The 15658-nt window shown below is 47.3% G+C and overlaps 1 protein-coding gene across 5 annotated transcripts in view; it reads right to left on the reverse strand.

The window, feature by feature from the left end:
- Positions 1-14971, reverse strand: part of PLB1 (phospholipase B1) — a 137248-nt gene extending 122277 nt beyond the window's left edge. For 2 of the 5 annotated variants that reach the window (XM_072771340.1, XM_072771338.1), the window contains exon 1: positions 14269-14905. The gene's annotated coding sequence lies outside the window, so the exon portion shown is untranslated. Of the gene's footprint in view, positions 1-14268 lie in introns of all 5 variants that reach the window. The other 3 variants (XR_012004992.1, XM_072771339.1, XM_072771343.1) reach the window with 3 other exon arrangements.
- Between the last annotated feature and the right edge of the window lie 687 nt (positions 14972-15658).

Raw genomic sequence — 15658 nt, forward strand, 5'->3', positions numbered from 1 at the left:
AGAGATGCTCCTGGTGAAATGGTCTTAAGAGTCTCTTCTGGAAAGAAGCCCAGGTAAGGCTCTTCATTCTGCATTGGTGGAGAACAGCCTATGATTCATACACCAAGTCCGGCAGGAGAGTCTGGCAGTGTGACTGTTCCCTCCTAGGTGAGGAGTCTGAGTGGACCACCCCGCCTGACCACCACCCAGCCATGGCCCTCATCAACCTGTGGAGGAAATGTGGCTCCTCTTGGTGGAAGCACCATAGGCATCCTCCTTGGTACCACCTCAAGAGGACCAGAGAACCAAACAGGGATGCTCTGCTCCATCCCAGCTGCTGGGTCCCAGCCCAGCTGTGACCTCCTTTCCCCTCCCGAGGAGAATCCCACCCAGGGGCTGGAAAGAAATAGGGATGAGGTCAGAACTGGTCAGAGGGCACCTGTACCTTAATAGCCACCCAGTCAGTCCCCTCCACCCCTGTTGCCGAGAGGAGGAAACTGAGGCAAAGAAAGAGACAGGGCCTGAACTAGGTTTTGGATTTCCTAATTCAATTCTGGAGCTCTTTCCCACTCATCATGTAGCGCGGAATCACTGACCACTTGCAGCAATGAATTTTCAGTCCAGTTTTACATGTAAGAGACTAAAAACCCAGAGAAGATTAGTGACTTGCCCAAGGCTGCTTAACTACTGAGGGTAGCTTGCCCTTTCCATCACAGCCCAGCAGTGGTCAAGTTCAAGCTAGAGGGATTCCACACAGACCTCACTCTAGCAGATACCACGTAAAGCCCAGACATCTTCATTCTGGGAAGGAAGATTCCATGACGATAGGCTGGCTGGCATGGCCAGTGGACACTAGCACACAGGAAAAGCTCTCCCCTGGGTCTTCTAGAGCTGAGACCCCATGTAGCAGAGCTGGTGGAGTCCTCCGCCAACCAGGGGGATCTCAGGGAACTTCTGCTATGTGGCTAATCTTTCTCTTACTCAAATCCCTTTATATCCTGTCCGTGAGAGTTGTGATCCATTCTTCAAATCCAAAGGGAACAACCAAAGTCTCCCAGACTTTCCTGGGAATCTCTCATGTTTCAGACCATGCTGGAAGGCTCCTGGCTCCTGCAGCTCCAACCATCATGCATTGACCCCACATGCCTCCCTGACCTAGATTCAGAGCAGAGTATCTGCTTGGGAAGGCTTCTCCTGGACTAGGGATCCAGAGAAGGAAGACAGCTTCTCCACCACGTGCTAGGGCAGCTTATGAGCTGGGGATGTCCCTCCAACCACACTGCCACTCCAGAATGGAGCCTCCGGGCCTTTGGCTGTGGGCAGGGGATTGCTGTGGCATGGTATCACCTGCTTGCTACCACACTGGGCTTTCAGCCCCACACCCACGCTGCACGTGGTGTTAATAGTTTGATAATGATGATGATGCACAAGTGTACTTGTTTTGCCAGGTCTCTGGGCAGGCCCAGTGTTTACCTTTGATTGCACCACTTGGGGTGAGGACTATGGCAGGGAAGAGAGTAAGGCTGGCCTTCTGTCTCAGGACCCTCATGCGTATGAGCAGGCTGGGCTGGGGTCATGGTGGGATCTGTGCTGAGCTCTGGCCATCAGGACAGCCAGGCTGGTCCAGTAGACACCTCAGCTTGTTTCCCCACTCCTCCTGAAGGAATACCTTTGTGTCTCTGCCTCTGGGCACTGCTGGCTGAGGCAAGCCAGCTTGTTGTTCCTTTCTTCTTGGGTTCAGGAATGGCCTTGTTCATAACTGGAGGATTAGCATCCAAAAGAGAAAACGTGAAGAAAACAAATTTTCATATTCCATATGTCTTATAACCCACAGAAATGTTTAGAAACTTGCCCCAGATCACACAGAGCAGGTGGTGAAGAGAGATTTTTAATACCAGTTTTTTTGCTCCAAAGGTCAGTTCCTTTAACCTGAGATGCTTCTTCATTTTTGTGTGGGTTTTTTGTTTGTTTGTTTGTTTTTTGTTTTGTTTTTTTTTTTCAGTTCTTCCATCGACCCTGGAAGGCTTCCTAGGAGCATGTGTGACCAGGAACATGTGGGAATGTGGGACTTGATTGCAGGCTCTCTCAAGGGCAGCTGGAATCTTGGTGTGGTCTCTGTAGGAATCCTGGATGAATCCTTCCACTTCCCACTCACTTTCATCTTTGCTTCTGGGAGCCATTTGAGCCAAGTTTCCAAGTGTTCCTCTCTATTGACATTGAGATCCATGTTTCCTGAACCAGAGTGAGGCTCCATGTTCTTGAAATTTAACATCTCTTCCAGGACCAATCCCTGGTGGCTGGCCACCCCAATCTTTCACCCATCCCATCCCTGAGGTGAATTTTCAGAATATCTTCCACTATTTGGTCTCAACTCCTCACTTTGGTGTGGCTTCTCCTCCCACTGCTTTGCCAGAAATGTTCTATGGTCAACAATTTGTTCAACTCCATGGATAGCAAGGTCCTCAGATTTAATCTTACTTAACATTTCAGGAACATTTGACAGCCGACCTCTCCTCCTATTCTCAGAAAACTGTCCTTGGTCTCTATGTGTCTAGTTTTCTGGTTTCTTCTTCACAGCTGTGCCTTCTCAACCTCCTTTGCCAGCCCCTCCTCTGCTGCTGGAGCTCCTCAAAAATCTGGCCTGCATCCTTCTCTGTCTGCCTCTCGAGGCAATCTCACACATACACCCCATTTAAAATCATTTAAATTAAAATTCATTTAAAATCTATGTGCCCCATGATGTGATGAGCAATGGGTGTTGGCAAATTGAATTAATAATAAATAAATAAATAAATAAATAAATAAATAAATAAATAAATAAAATAATATAAAATAAAATAAAATAATAAAATAAAATAAATCTATGTGCCCATGATTTCTACACTTCAATTTCCATCCAGGCCTCTTTGCTAACCTTCAAACCCTGCAAATTCATTCACTGATTCAACATCTTCACTTTGATGTTTCATATGCACCTCAAACTTGAGGAATTGAGAACTGAATATATGATCCTCCTCCACTCATCTGCATTCTTATAGGAAAGGGCAATGGGGTTGTAGGCAGATCCAAGAACAGTCCTGGAAAATTCCCTCTCCTCAGCCCTAACAGATATCATCAATTGCTTAGTCCTGTCGATTCAATATCCTAAATCACCTAGTGAACCTACTCACCATTCTCCATCTTCACTGCCCCTACATGGGCCCAGGCCACCATCTCTGCCCCCCTGAATGGCTGCAAGAGCTATTCCTAAGTCTACTCTTTTTTTCCTCACACAGCAGCCTGATAATCTTTTCAAAGTGTGAGCCCAATGTCACAGCCTTGCATAAATCCCTTCAATAACACCCCACAGCATTTTGGACAATTGCCAACTGTCTTGATATGGTTAAGAAGGCCCTGATTTCCTCTTCCTCTCCAGCTTCAAGTCCCACTCCTGGTTTCTTCTCTGACCTCAGGTCCACTGGCCTCCTTTCACTTCCTTTTTTTTTTTTTTTAATTAATTAATTTTTTTTTTTTTCCTTTCACTTCCTTTTGCCACCCCCAGAGCCTTAATACAGGCTGTTCCCCCTGTCTGGAACTCAGGCCACCCCATTCTCCTCCCCATTTCTTGGCCTCACTGACTCTCCTTTCAGAATTAGTGTAAATACTTCTTCCCAAAATGTTTTCTCAAGTCCAGTTGATGTAAGGCCCTGTCTCATGCTCCTCTGGCCCCCTGTTCTTCTCCTCCAATACTCAGAACAAGTAATTCCAAGTGCGCTAAGTCTATCCTGTCTGTCCACCCATGAGTTCCATGGGAGGGCAAGGACCAAGTGGTTTCTTGCTGTGTCCCTTTAGCACAGGACCTAACATCAGCAGGTGCTCAACAATTGCTGCATGGAAGAAAATGCCCAGTCTTGCTCCAGTTACTTCTCTGGGGTCCCCAATGAACAGAATCAAGTCCTACTTCACAGTAAATGAACACTCCTGCCCTCTCTGGAGCTCCATTATACAGCTTACTTCATCTTCTCTGGTATTTAAAAGCTGGCCAGTTGGAGCTGTTTCTTTTGCTAAAAAGGGTATGACCTGTGCTTCATTCTCTTTGTACCACTTGCATGGTCCCTAATATAGTGGCTTTGCACACAGTAGGAAACTGTCCCAAGAATTGCACTCTTGGGATCAAGAGCAACACATGACTATAAAGGAAGGGGACCCTGCTTGGCCTCTGCCTGGGCCAGATAGCCTCCTATGCCCGCCAAAGTTAAGAAATCTCTTAAAATAGTCCTCCTAAAAGAACAGAAAAACCTGAAAATTTCCCAAGTCTTGTAAATTATGGATAGCAAGCCAATCAAGGACTGCCAAATGTCAATTAGAGTCTCCCCTGCTTCCAAAAATCCACCCCCCACACACACACACATTAGTAAAATGCTTGCTTGCCAGAGACTATCAGTATTTCCTCTTTTTTTTCCCTCTGTAAAACTTACTCTCCTTTCAGACACCTTTGAACCCCTGCTGAAATGTAAGTGATTGCAGATGGTTCCCTTGTGGCTGTGAGTTTATAAATAAACAGCCTTGGCTAATTTTGTCTCTGGTCTTGTTTGATTTTTGGCTGTAATCTTGGTGCTGCAGCTCAGATGCAGCCTGACCTGCTTGTTGCCTTGGACCTTGGCTGTTGCCCAGGTGTGGTGCCCACCAAGGCCTCTTCAGCCTCCCTCTGACCACAGAACACTGACCACATCAACAAGCAAGTCTGCACTGTGCTTCAACTCCACCCTCTTTAGGTTGAGTTCCTTTGTTGTTTTATTCACTTATCAGATGGTAGGTATTGTTATTTAATTAATGTTCCCTTTGAGGTTTGTGTCCCTAGTGATTTGCTTCTCCCTGTCCCTTTGTTTTGTCCGTGTCCTTAGTGTTGTTTTGTCATGAGGAGGAGAATCACATCACGGCATAAAAGCATCATGCCTATAAGCTGTCTGTTTAAGGTGGGCTCATACACTGAAGAGTTGGCAGTTCTCCCCAGACCAGCACCCTCTGAGGACCAGTTTTGCTGTGGGTCACCAATAAAACCAGATGAGGTTGTCCTCTCATCCTGGCCATTTGTCCTAAGAGCTTGGTTTTGATTCAAAGAAGGCATTCTCTCTCTCTGATATATTCCACCTGCTGGGGACTCAGATGGTTGGGCTGTGTTCACGGGCAGCTGGCCCAAGACACAAGGATGTATGAACAACTTCAACTGACTAACTTTCAACTGATAGTGACCAAGAGCTTTCACATAGTCTAACCTGTGTCCTTCTCTGGGAAAAATTGCTTCTTACGGGTTCCCCTATTACCATACTTCTCCTAATAGCAGAACCCCACTAAAGATGATTTGGCCCTACAACGGACACTTTGAGGAAAAAATAATTGAACTAGAACTGCTCATTTGAGAGGATAAAAATATCCTGACTGAGAATCACAAATGCCTTTAACCATAGAGTTTAAACCCTGGTCTCAGCTAACTAAGAGCTATTGTCTGAGATTTCCCTAAACCCTGATTAAGATAGACACATCTTTACCCGAAGAATTCAGAATCTCTCAGGGGCCTATAATCCAATCTCAGCCAACTAATTGGCATGTTAGTAGGAAAATCAAATGCTAAATTATCAATGAGAAAAGCTGAATAGACCAGTCCAGGGCTAAACTTAAGGCATCCCACATGCATGTAAAGCCAGCAAGCTTCAAGAGAGCCCGGAAAACAGGTCAGAGTTTACTCAAAGTGACTTCTTGGACTTTCCTATAAAAATTGATTGGAATCAAGAGCATTAGAAGACAAGCCACAGACAGGGAAAAATATTTGCAAAAGACATGTCTGACATAGGATATCTCTATCCAATATATACAAAGAACCTTAAAACTCAACAGTAAAAAAAAAAAAAAAAAAAAAAAAAAAAGAACAACCTGATTTTAAAATGGGCAAAAGAGGGGCACCTGGGTGGCTCAGTCAGTTAAGCGTCTGCTTTCAGCTCAGGTCATGGTCCCAGAGTCCTGTGATTGAGCCCCGCATCTGGCTCTCTGCCCAGCAGAGGGCCTGCTTCTCCCTTTCTCTCTGCCTGCCGCTCTGCCTACTTGTTCTCTCTCTCTCAAATAAATAAATAAATAAATAAATAAATAAATCTATCTATCTTTAAAAAAATGGACAAAAGAACTAAGCAGATACCACACCAAAGAAAATACATAGGTGGCAAATAAGCATATGAAAAGATGCTCATCATCATCTTATTAGGGAAATGAAAATTAAAACAATAATAAGATACCCCTACACACCTATTAGAATAGCCACAATCCAGGACACTGACAACACCAAATGCTGGCAAGGATGTGAAGCAGCAGGAACTCTCATTCATTGCTGGTGGCAATCACTGCTGGTGATGCAGCCACTTTGGAAGACAGTTTCTTACACAAGTAAACATATTCCTAGCATACATACTTGCAATCATACTCCTTGGTATTTACACAAAAGAGCTGAAAACTTATGTCCACACAAAAACCTGCACATGGATGTTTATAGCAGCTTTATACATAAGCTGCTATACATATGTATATGACATACATATACATGTCAAACTGGGAAGCGATCAAGATGTCCTTCAGTAGGTGGATGGAGAAATAAACTGTGGTATATCCAGACAATGGAATATTATCCAGGAGTAAAAAACAAAGAAGCTATTGAGCCATGAAAAGACAGAGGAAACTTAAATGAATATTACTAAGTGAAAGAAGCCAATCTGAAAAGGCTATGCACTGTATGATTCTAACTTTATAACATTCTGGAAAAGGCAAAACTATGGACACAGTTAAAAGATCACTGGTTGCCAGGGGGAAGAAGGAGGGAGGGGTAAAGAGGCAGAGCACAGAGGGTTTTTAGGGCAGTGCTACTATAATTGTGGATACACGTCATTATACATCTGTCAAACCCCACAGAATGTACACCAAGAATGAATCCTAATGAAAACTATGGACGCAGGGTGATCATGATGTGCCAGTGCAGGTTCATGAACTTTGGAACAGATGTACCTCTCTGGTGGGTGATGTTGATGGTGAGGGAGGCTGTGCATGGGGGCCGTCAGGGAGGGGGATGGAAACTCCCTGTATTTTCCTCTCAATTTTGCTGTAAACCTAAAATTGCTCTAAAAAATAAAGTCTATTTAAAAAATAACATAAAAATTATTGGAGCTTGATTCAGTCTTGTAAGTAGAGAAAAGATGAATCAAAAGGAGATTTTAGAGACAAGAAATGACCTTCCAATAAGGTTCAGGAGTCTGTTTCTTAGCTGTTGTAACAGCAATCCTCTCATCTCATTTTGCAAACAGGTTAAACCTGAAATCAGAGACCTGGTTTGCAAGCAAAAAGCAGAATGGAAGAGAGCCCCACTGTCTAAACTAAAACATCCGGCTAAATACTTTGAAAGGACTTTGGAACAGAAACAACACAAAACATACCCCCCCACAAAAAAAAAAAAAAAAAAAAAAAGCATGACTTTGCAGATAAAACAATTAGATGGTCCTAATTCTAATTGACACCCCCGTTCCCACTGATCAAGATGCCTATAAATGTTGTAAACAGTAGGGACACTAGGGGAAAAAAAGACAGCTTATCTACAGTCTTGTTAGGGGGAAACCCCCTTCCTGGTATCTAACTCAGTTGCCTAGAGGTAGGTGTCCTCCCAGGTGACAGCTTCCTGCCCTAAATTCCTTGTGGTTTGGCTCAGACCTGGAATAGGTCTGGAGGCAGACTTGGAAACCGAAGCCTCCTGTTGGAAGCCCCTGGGCCAACTGTTGCCAAAATTATGGCTGAGACAGGAACACCTGCTCTGATGCTGAACCTCACAAGCCCTGCCAGCTCACTGCCTGCTGTCTTCTGGGCTCAATACTATCAGTTGGGTCCAAATCCCTGGGCCTCCCTAGCCCAAACATGGCCTCCCTACATGGCCCTGGGGCACCAAACTGCTTTGCACTTGAGTTCTCAGGCACCCTCTAGAGACTGACCTCAGCCATTAATGGGCCAATTAATGGCTGAGGTCAGTATGGAAATAGGGTGGTCAAAACAGACATTGAAAGAGAATGTGAAGGATTGACTGCTCAAAATATGGCCCAGCCGTACTGGGGTCATCTGGGAGCTTGTTAGAAAGGTGGAACCTCAGGCTTGCCCAGACCCTCTGAATCAGTTTTGTGGGCACATTGGAGTTTGAGAAGCCCTAGTCTAGATCAGTGGTTCTCAGCCTGTGCTGCGTATCAGAAATTCCTGGGGTGCTCTAAAAAAAAAAATGACAGATGGAAGAGCCCTGTCCCAGACCGAAAGAATCAGAAATCTAGGACTGGGGCCTGGGCACTGTTTTTGTTGTGGTAGTTTATCTTTTGTTTGTTTTATCGAGAGGTCCCTGGGTGATTCAGATGAGCAACCAAGGTTGAGAACCTACTGGCATCCCACCCCTTTTTAGAGAAGGGGAAACAGAAACTTAGAGGAGGAAGTAGGCTTACCCTCTGAGAACACATCTGTGGTCAAACCCAGGGTTCCTGACTGCTAACACGTAGCCTTCCCCACCATCCTGGCTTGTCTCCTCTCATTACCAAGTAAGCCCCTCTTGAATCCTGAGACCTGCCAATGAAGATCTTGCTGCATTCCTGCCTTTGAAACAATGCATTCCTTGTTAAAATACTGGGAATATTTAAATAGTCCATCAGTGGGGGAATGGTTGAATGAGCTGTGGTATATCCACACTATAGAATACTATATAGTAATGGAAAGAATGGGGTGAGCCACACCTACCAACAACGCTTTTCAGGGTATAAGGTTAAGTGGAGAAATGAAGAAGCCAAAAGGTACATACAGTTTTTTCTTCTAAAAAAGAAAAACAAAAACAAAAACAAAAAAAACCCTAAAAATACTTTATTTTTCCTATGGGAACCTACATATGTGTATATATACGAGTGTGTATATGTGTTAAATATAAATGAAAAGGCCTATATAGAGATTTTAAAAATCATACCAAGTTATCCCATTAGTACCACTGGAAGCTTGGTGGTACAAGGGGTCTTTATCATTACAGTTTTATTAAACTTTTTAATATAAATAATGTATTCCAGTAGTACTTGTGTAACTAGAAATTATCTTAAGGGGGAAAAAGAACAATTGAGACCTTCTAGGAGATGAATTGACTTAAACATCCAAATTCTGCTACTTATACCATGAGTCAGTTGCCTTCGGGAGTTTTCCCACCTCATCTGCCTTCAAGGTTGGTGAAAGACTTTATGAAAGGACACGAGGCAGTGGCAGTAGATTAGATTGAACATATTAGGTTAATGTCTTCTTCAAGGCTTCCATCTGAGCCTTCTCCCTCCCAACCTCTGCTTGTTCCTCTCATGCTCTGGACTCTCTGTACTTTCCTTATCTCCTGCTTCAACTTTTTTTTTTCCACATCCTTGCCTTTTATGATGTGCATGAAATAGGGAGATACTGGTGACTCTTCCTTTTGTCTTGGCATTTGGGCAGAGCTCTCACTCAATAGCCAAGAACAACTCAGGAGGTGCCAAACAGGCTGCTTCCTAACTTGAGGCCCTAGACCACTTCTGCTCTTTGTGAGAGTCAGATCAATCAGGCCACTATTAGCCCATGCCCCACCTCTAGGTCCTTCTGAGACTGATGGGGTGTGTTGCCAGGCTTTCCCCAAAGGAAAGTTATTTCTGGGTTGTGCATCACCCCCACTTCCAAGCCCAGGGTAGAGGGTCTCAAAGAATTTGACACATGTCCCCTGGAATCTGAGGAGCACAGGAAGTGGTATGGAACCCCTGAAAGCCTCAGAGTAAGCAGGAGTGACTGAGAGAAGGGAGGGCTGGCTTAGAAGGATGTGAGCTTCCAAGGTATTGGAAAACCTCACCTTTCCCTGTGTCTCCTTTACTGTCTATGCGACTATCCCACATTTCTGAAACCAGAGGTGGTGCAGGGATGTTCCCACACCAAGCAATTCCATGACACCAGGGAGGTGTCCTACAATCCAACTCCATTCTGACACTATCTACCTGCAGATAGATTCAGATTCCACAGGTTAAGGGCTCAGTCCTATGGGACAGCCTCCCCACCCATAGACGAACTCTGGATGCCAGAAAGTGCAGGTTGTCACTGTGTTTCTGCCCCCATCAACTAGGGATTACAGCTTCCAGCAACTCCCTCCCTGGGCTCAATGAATTTACTAGAGTGGTTCACAGGATTCAGAGAAATATTTTTACCTACTAGATTGCCAGTTTGTTATCAAAAGATATAACTTGGGGTGCCTGGGTGGCTCAGTGGTTGAGCGTCTGCCTTGGGCTCAGGGCGTGATCCTGGGATGAGTCCTGCATTGTGCTCCCTGTAGGGAGCCTGCTTCTCCCTCTGTCTGTGTCTCTGCCTCTCTCTCTCTGTCTCTCATGAATAAATAAATAAAATCTTAAAAAAAAAAAAAAAGATATAACTCAGGGACAGCCAGACGGAAAAGATATAAAGGGCAAGGTTTAGGGAAAGGGCATGGAGTTTCTACGCCTTGCCTGGACACACCACTTTCCCCAAATTTCCATGTGTTCACCAATCTGGAAGCTCTCCAAACCCCTCCTTTTGCTTTTTTTATGAAGGCTTCATGACACAGGCACCATTGATTAAATCATTGGCCATTGGTTACTGAACTACTCAGTCTCTAGCCCAGCTCCTCTCCTGGCAGGTGGGGCAGGGTGGGGAGGGCAGGGAATAATCACGGAGTTCGTTCCCCTGGCAACTAGCTCCCAGCCTAGGGTGACCTAGGGGCTTTCCAAAAATCACCTTATTAACATAATGTAAGATAACCCTGTATCTGCTCACATTACTTAGGAAATTCCAAGGGGTTTAGGAGCCGGGTGACAGGAACAGAGATGAACGCTAAACATGTATTTCTTATTATGAGTCACAGTATCACACAAAGCTTGGTGGAGCAAGGATGGGTATGGGGGGAGGGGGCAGTTAGGGACCCCCATAGAAGAGGACTGCGAAGGAATGAAGTCAGGATTAGTGGAGCCAGAGAGATCCTGTGTGACTGGACAGGAGGCCTGGCCCCTGTCGGGAAACCATAGATAAAAGAGCTTCAGTGACAGGAGAGGCTCCAAAGTGACCACAGACTCCCCCACAAAGAGAACCTGGCTCCGCAGGCGGCTGGACCTGCAGGCACTGATGCAACACACAACTGTGACATGCCAGGCAGGCTGTCCCCTGCTCTCCCCCTCCCCCTGCCCCCAAGGAACAGCCGCTCCTCTCCTAGAAGGGGGAAGGGGATGGAGGGCGAAGCCAGAGAACTAGACTCTTCCTCTGTGCCTGCAACTTCCTCTGCCTAACTGGGTGAGGGAGATGCTTTCAACTGAATGGAGCTTGGAGTTGTGATATCCCACTGGCAAGGTATTCACCACAAGACAATGACCAGAAAAGCAGTGGTTGCTGCCTGAGTTTCCCTGCAGGGAAGAATAGGTCCACAGAAAGGTTTGCAAGGCCTGACTGGAGAGACTGAAGGTACTTTCCGCTTGGGACATGGGCGCAGCACCTTGGGCAAAGCATTCTCTGAGGGTTTTCACCTGTTTACTTGGGTTAGCAACCTGCACTTCCACAAATGTGAACCGAGTCAAGCCTGGGGCCTAAACTTGGCCTCTCTAGGTTCATGATGCAGCCCAGGAGTGATCTAAACACTTTGTCCCTTGGAAGACTGTCAAACTCAGTGTCATGAATGCACTTCACCAGCTCCCCAGATCCTCCAGGGAGCAGACCCCGGGAGCTGCATACCACCTAGGAGCCCAGCCAGCCTTCTGGAACAACAGCAACTGGCGACCTTTCCTTCCCTGCCCTGGCCATGCTGAGCCTTCACTCCTGCAGCCCTTCTCTGTCTCTTCAACCAGGAAGACCCCACCTGCTGCAGTGCTCCAAGGCTCCTCATAACTGTCCCAGTAGGCAGGTGTCTTGAAAGAAGGTGAGACTGAGTCTCTAGCATGTGGCAATGATTTAGAGAGAATATAAGGGCCACCCACCTTGTGATAAAGGCTTAAAGCAGGGTTCCTCTCTTCCTTTCTCATATTGCTCGGAAATAACTCTTTTCTCAATTCAAGGCCAAGTCCCTAGGCCATCATCTTCTTTCCTTCCCTGTGACCATCACCTCCCGGGAGCCTTACTCTGCCCCTTCACTGGCCTGGATGCTGGGCCCAGGTGTCCACACCATGCCTATCCCAGGAACAATGTGCATCTGCCCTGCGTAGCCTGCTGATCTGCCTGGAACCCAGGAGCATCGTCATCCCTGAGAAAGGCCTAAGGGTCAGCGCGTATTTCCTGAGCTACTTCTATGTACTAGGTGAGGACCCTGGCCTCAAGGAGCTTATATTGTAAAGGCAGGCAGGAAGAGAAATATTAGTTTCACAAATGAATGTGTGGAAACATGTGCCCAGGCTCGCTTCAAGGCTCTGTGGTTAGGGGATCTCCAGGAATTCCAGAAAGGGAAAGGCCAGGGTGGGGGCGACAGGGACTGCAATGCACAGTGCAGGCAGGTGTAGGCAGGACAGGTAGGCCTTGAAGACGTCTGGGCCTTTATCCTAAGAGAAACCAGAAGCCAATAAAGGGTTTTAAGGGATGGGCGGGAGGTGTGTGAGAGGATCTGCTTCATGTTTTAAGCAGGTGTCTGATGCTGTGTGGAGAATGGATGGCAGAGAGAAATGGAAGGAGCTAAGGACCCCAACCCCGAGACTGCCCCCCACTCCCCTCTCTGCCTGGAGCAGGAGGGGGAGGGGGCTTGAAGCAGGCTGGCAGCAGTGGAGATGTGAAGATGTGGGTAAAGAGGTGTTCAGGATATAAAACTGATGGCTTGTGTGCAAGAAGGGAGGAAAGATGATGCTGGATTTCCAGCTGGGGCCGGGGCCTGGACGGCAGTTCGTGTTCTGAGCAGTGATCGCCGCGCAGGGATAGGGTCTGGGGAAGAATGCTGAGGGAAGTCACAAATGCAGATTTGGATGTACTGAGTGTGAGGTGCCAAAGAGGCAGGGACAGAGACAGATGGGAGACTCAGAAGAGAACTCAAGGCCAGAGCTCTGCAGGCATCAGACGCAGTCCTTCTAGCAGTGCTAGGCTGCATCTGCCCAGGAGAGGGGAGAGAGGGGGACAGAGAAAAATCCAGTGACTGCCTCTGGAGGAACTTTGATATAAAATGGCTGCATAGAGAAGAAAAACACCTGCAAAGGAGACAAGGAAAATCTGGCCAGAGAAGTAGGTTTGTGTCTTTGAGAGAGGCCTTTCCAAAATGGTGATGCTGTAGAGTTCAGCGTCTGAGGCCTGGGAAACTGAGTGGTAGCAAAGAGGGTCATTGCTGATCACAGTGGTGTTTCTCAGAGACCCTGGGCACCTGTGCTCCACCTGAGACTGCTGTTTGCCCATCAGTGATGTCACAGGGTTGGATCAGCACCATGACCCCCTCCCCCGCCCCCCGCCTGCTGAGCCTCGTTCCAGAGAACCATCAAGGTGATCCATGCTTCAGCATCTCCCACGCCCGACTCCCTGCCTGCATCTCAGCAGGCCCTCCTGGTGGGTTTGGGGATCACACTCCTAGAGCCAAAGGGCCCATGTGCAGGTGGAAGGGAATTCCCATTACTCAACAAGTGTGAGGCCTTGTGTGAACCAAATTTAGGATGAGGGTGTTACATGAAAGGAGAATATAAGATGTGGTCCTTGTCCTCTCTTTGGGGATATGAGATGAACATACACGAAAAACAAAACCTAGAAACTCAAAGTGAGAGGAGAAAATATATAGATGCACACACACAGCCAGTACGTGAGGAAGAGATTTTCCCATGAGGGAAAGTTGCCTGGAGTAGGCCGACCTTGAGCCAGTTCTGGAAAAAAATCACATTTGCCAACCAGAGGAGGGTGAGCAAAGGCCCAGAGGTCAGCCAGGAGTGGACAGATAAGGGCTTGGCCTGGCAGGTCTGACTGGGGGGGGTGGGGACTCTCAGACATGGGGTGGTATGGGCATGGCTGCTTCCATCGGGGCCCAGGGCACTGGCCCAGTGCATCCCCAGCACCGCAGATCCAACGCCACATAGGATAAACAAAAGCAGACATCATTCCATAGGAACCTGTTCCCCCAGAGTCACTTCTGCTTTAACCAAGAAACAGAAACATAGGCTCACAGATACATGGCAGGCTGGGCAGGACTGGGTCTGAGGGAAATACCTGAGTATCAGTGGTTTGATTCTCACCAGACTCTGTCCCTTCATCATCCCTCCAACCAAACCCACCAAGGTCATCTCTCACCTTGAGCATTCACAGGCCCTTCGTCGTCTTCTCCTCCGTCTTCTTGTCCTCCGCCTCCCGTTGGGCCTCTCACTCTCTTCGCTGAGCTGGGGGGTGCTGTGGGCCCCTCCCTGAGGTCGGGCTGCTGCACCTTCAGGCCAGGACAGGCTTCTCTGGGCGGCTCTTCTCTCAGAGACTCCACTGCCCACAGGAGGGGGGCAGCTCCTCCCCTTTCCTCCTGCCTCCAGCCCACATCTTCAGAGTGCTCTCCTTCTTCCAATCTTGGTTTGCTTCTTCCCTTCTCAGTCCTCACCTCCCATCTTTGTCATCGGGCCTCTTCCCTCCACTAGGGGGTTCCTGTGGCCTCTTGAAGGGGCACAGCCCCTGGCCCAGGCCCTCCAGGCCTTCCACAGTGAGCCTAAGCCTTCCCTCTGGCCTTATCTGCAAAGACTCCCCTTGAGCCACACCACACACTTCTGGTACCACACTGCCTCCGCATCTTTCCTCCTGTCTTCATCTGACAAGTTCCTTCCAACTCTCCAGATTCATCTCAGACCATCTGGCTCCGTGGCAGCCAAGCAAAACACGTAAGAAGAATATGCACTTTGGAGTAAGAGATAGTCTACCTCAATCTCTGGCTGTTTGCCAGCTCTGTGCCCCTGGGCAAGTCGCTTCATGTCTTCTGAGCCTGTTTCCCAATCTGTAAACGGAAGGGACGATCTGTTCCTCAGAGAGGTGAGGATAAAATGAAATCCTGTATGTGGAGTGCTCCATACAGCACCTGGCGACTGGCAGGGACTCAGAAATGCTTACTATCAGAGCTTGTTTCTGGTCCCCTCCCACCAGCTATGATCTCACTCTCCTTTGAAGCTCTAGAACATTTTGGGTCCTCTCTGTCAGCACCCAAACTGGCAGCAAACTCCTCTAAAGCAACAGCTCCCTTTTTTTTTGAGTCCTATACAAAAGAGATTTGTTGAATGGAAACTGTTGACAGACTTGTAATGACTTGTCCTAGGAAGAACAAACATTTTCCTGTGGCAGAAGATGCCCCAAAGCTAACAGAGGCCAGCACCTGACTCTCACCCTGGGACCAGCTCATCGTCTCATCCCACACCTTATCTCTGGGCATTGGACCACTTTGGCCCCTTCCTGGTTCCTCCTGTCTGTCCAGTACAATGACCTTGGGCAAGAATGGGCCTGGCTAAGCAGAGATGACCTCCAGCAATGCCCAGAGAAGAAGCTGTGCCTCGATGGATCCTACCTTACCAGCTTGGCCACTCAGCATGGCCTCATCTCTTTATATTCTGCAAACCGAATGCCACGCTCAGAGTTTCCTTCCCAAAACTCCTGATATTCTCTCCCACCACTTGACCTCACACGGAGCCACCTCTATCCATTAGAGATGTTAACA

The sequence above is a fragment of the Canis lupus genome, chromosome 12, assembly GCF_048164855.1.
Source record: "Canis lupus baileyi chromosome 12, mCanLup2.hap1, whole genome shotgun sequence".
NCBI lineage: Eukaryota > Metazoa > Chordata > Mammalia > Carnivora > Canidae > Canis > Canis lupus.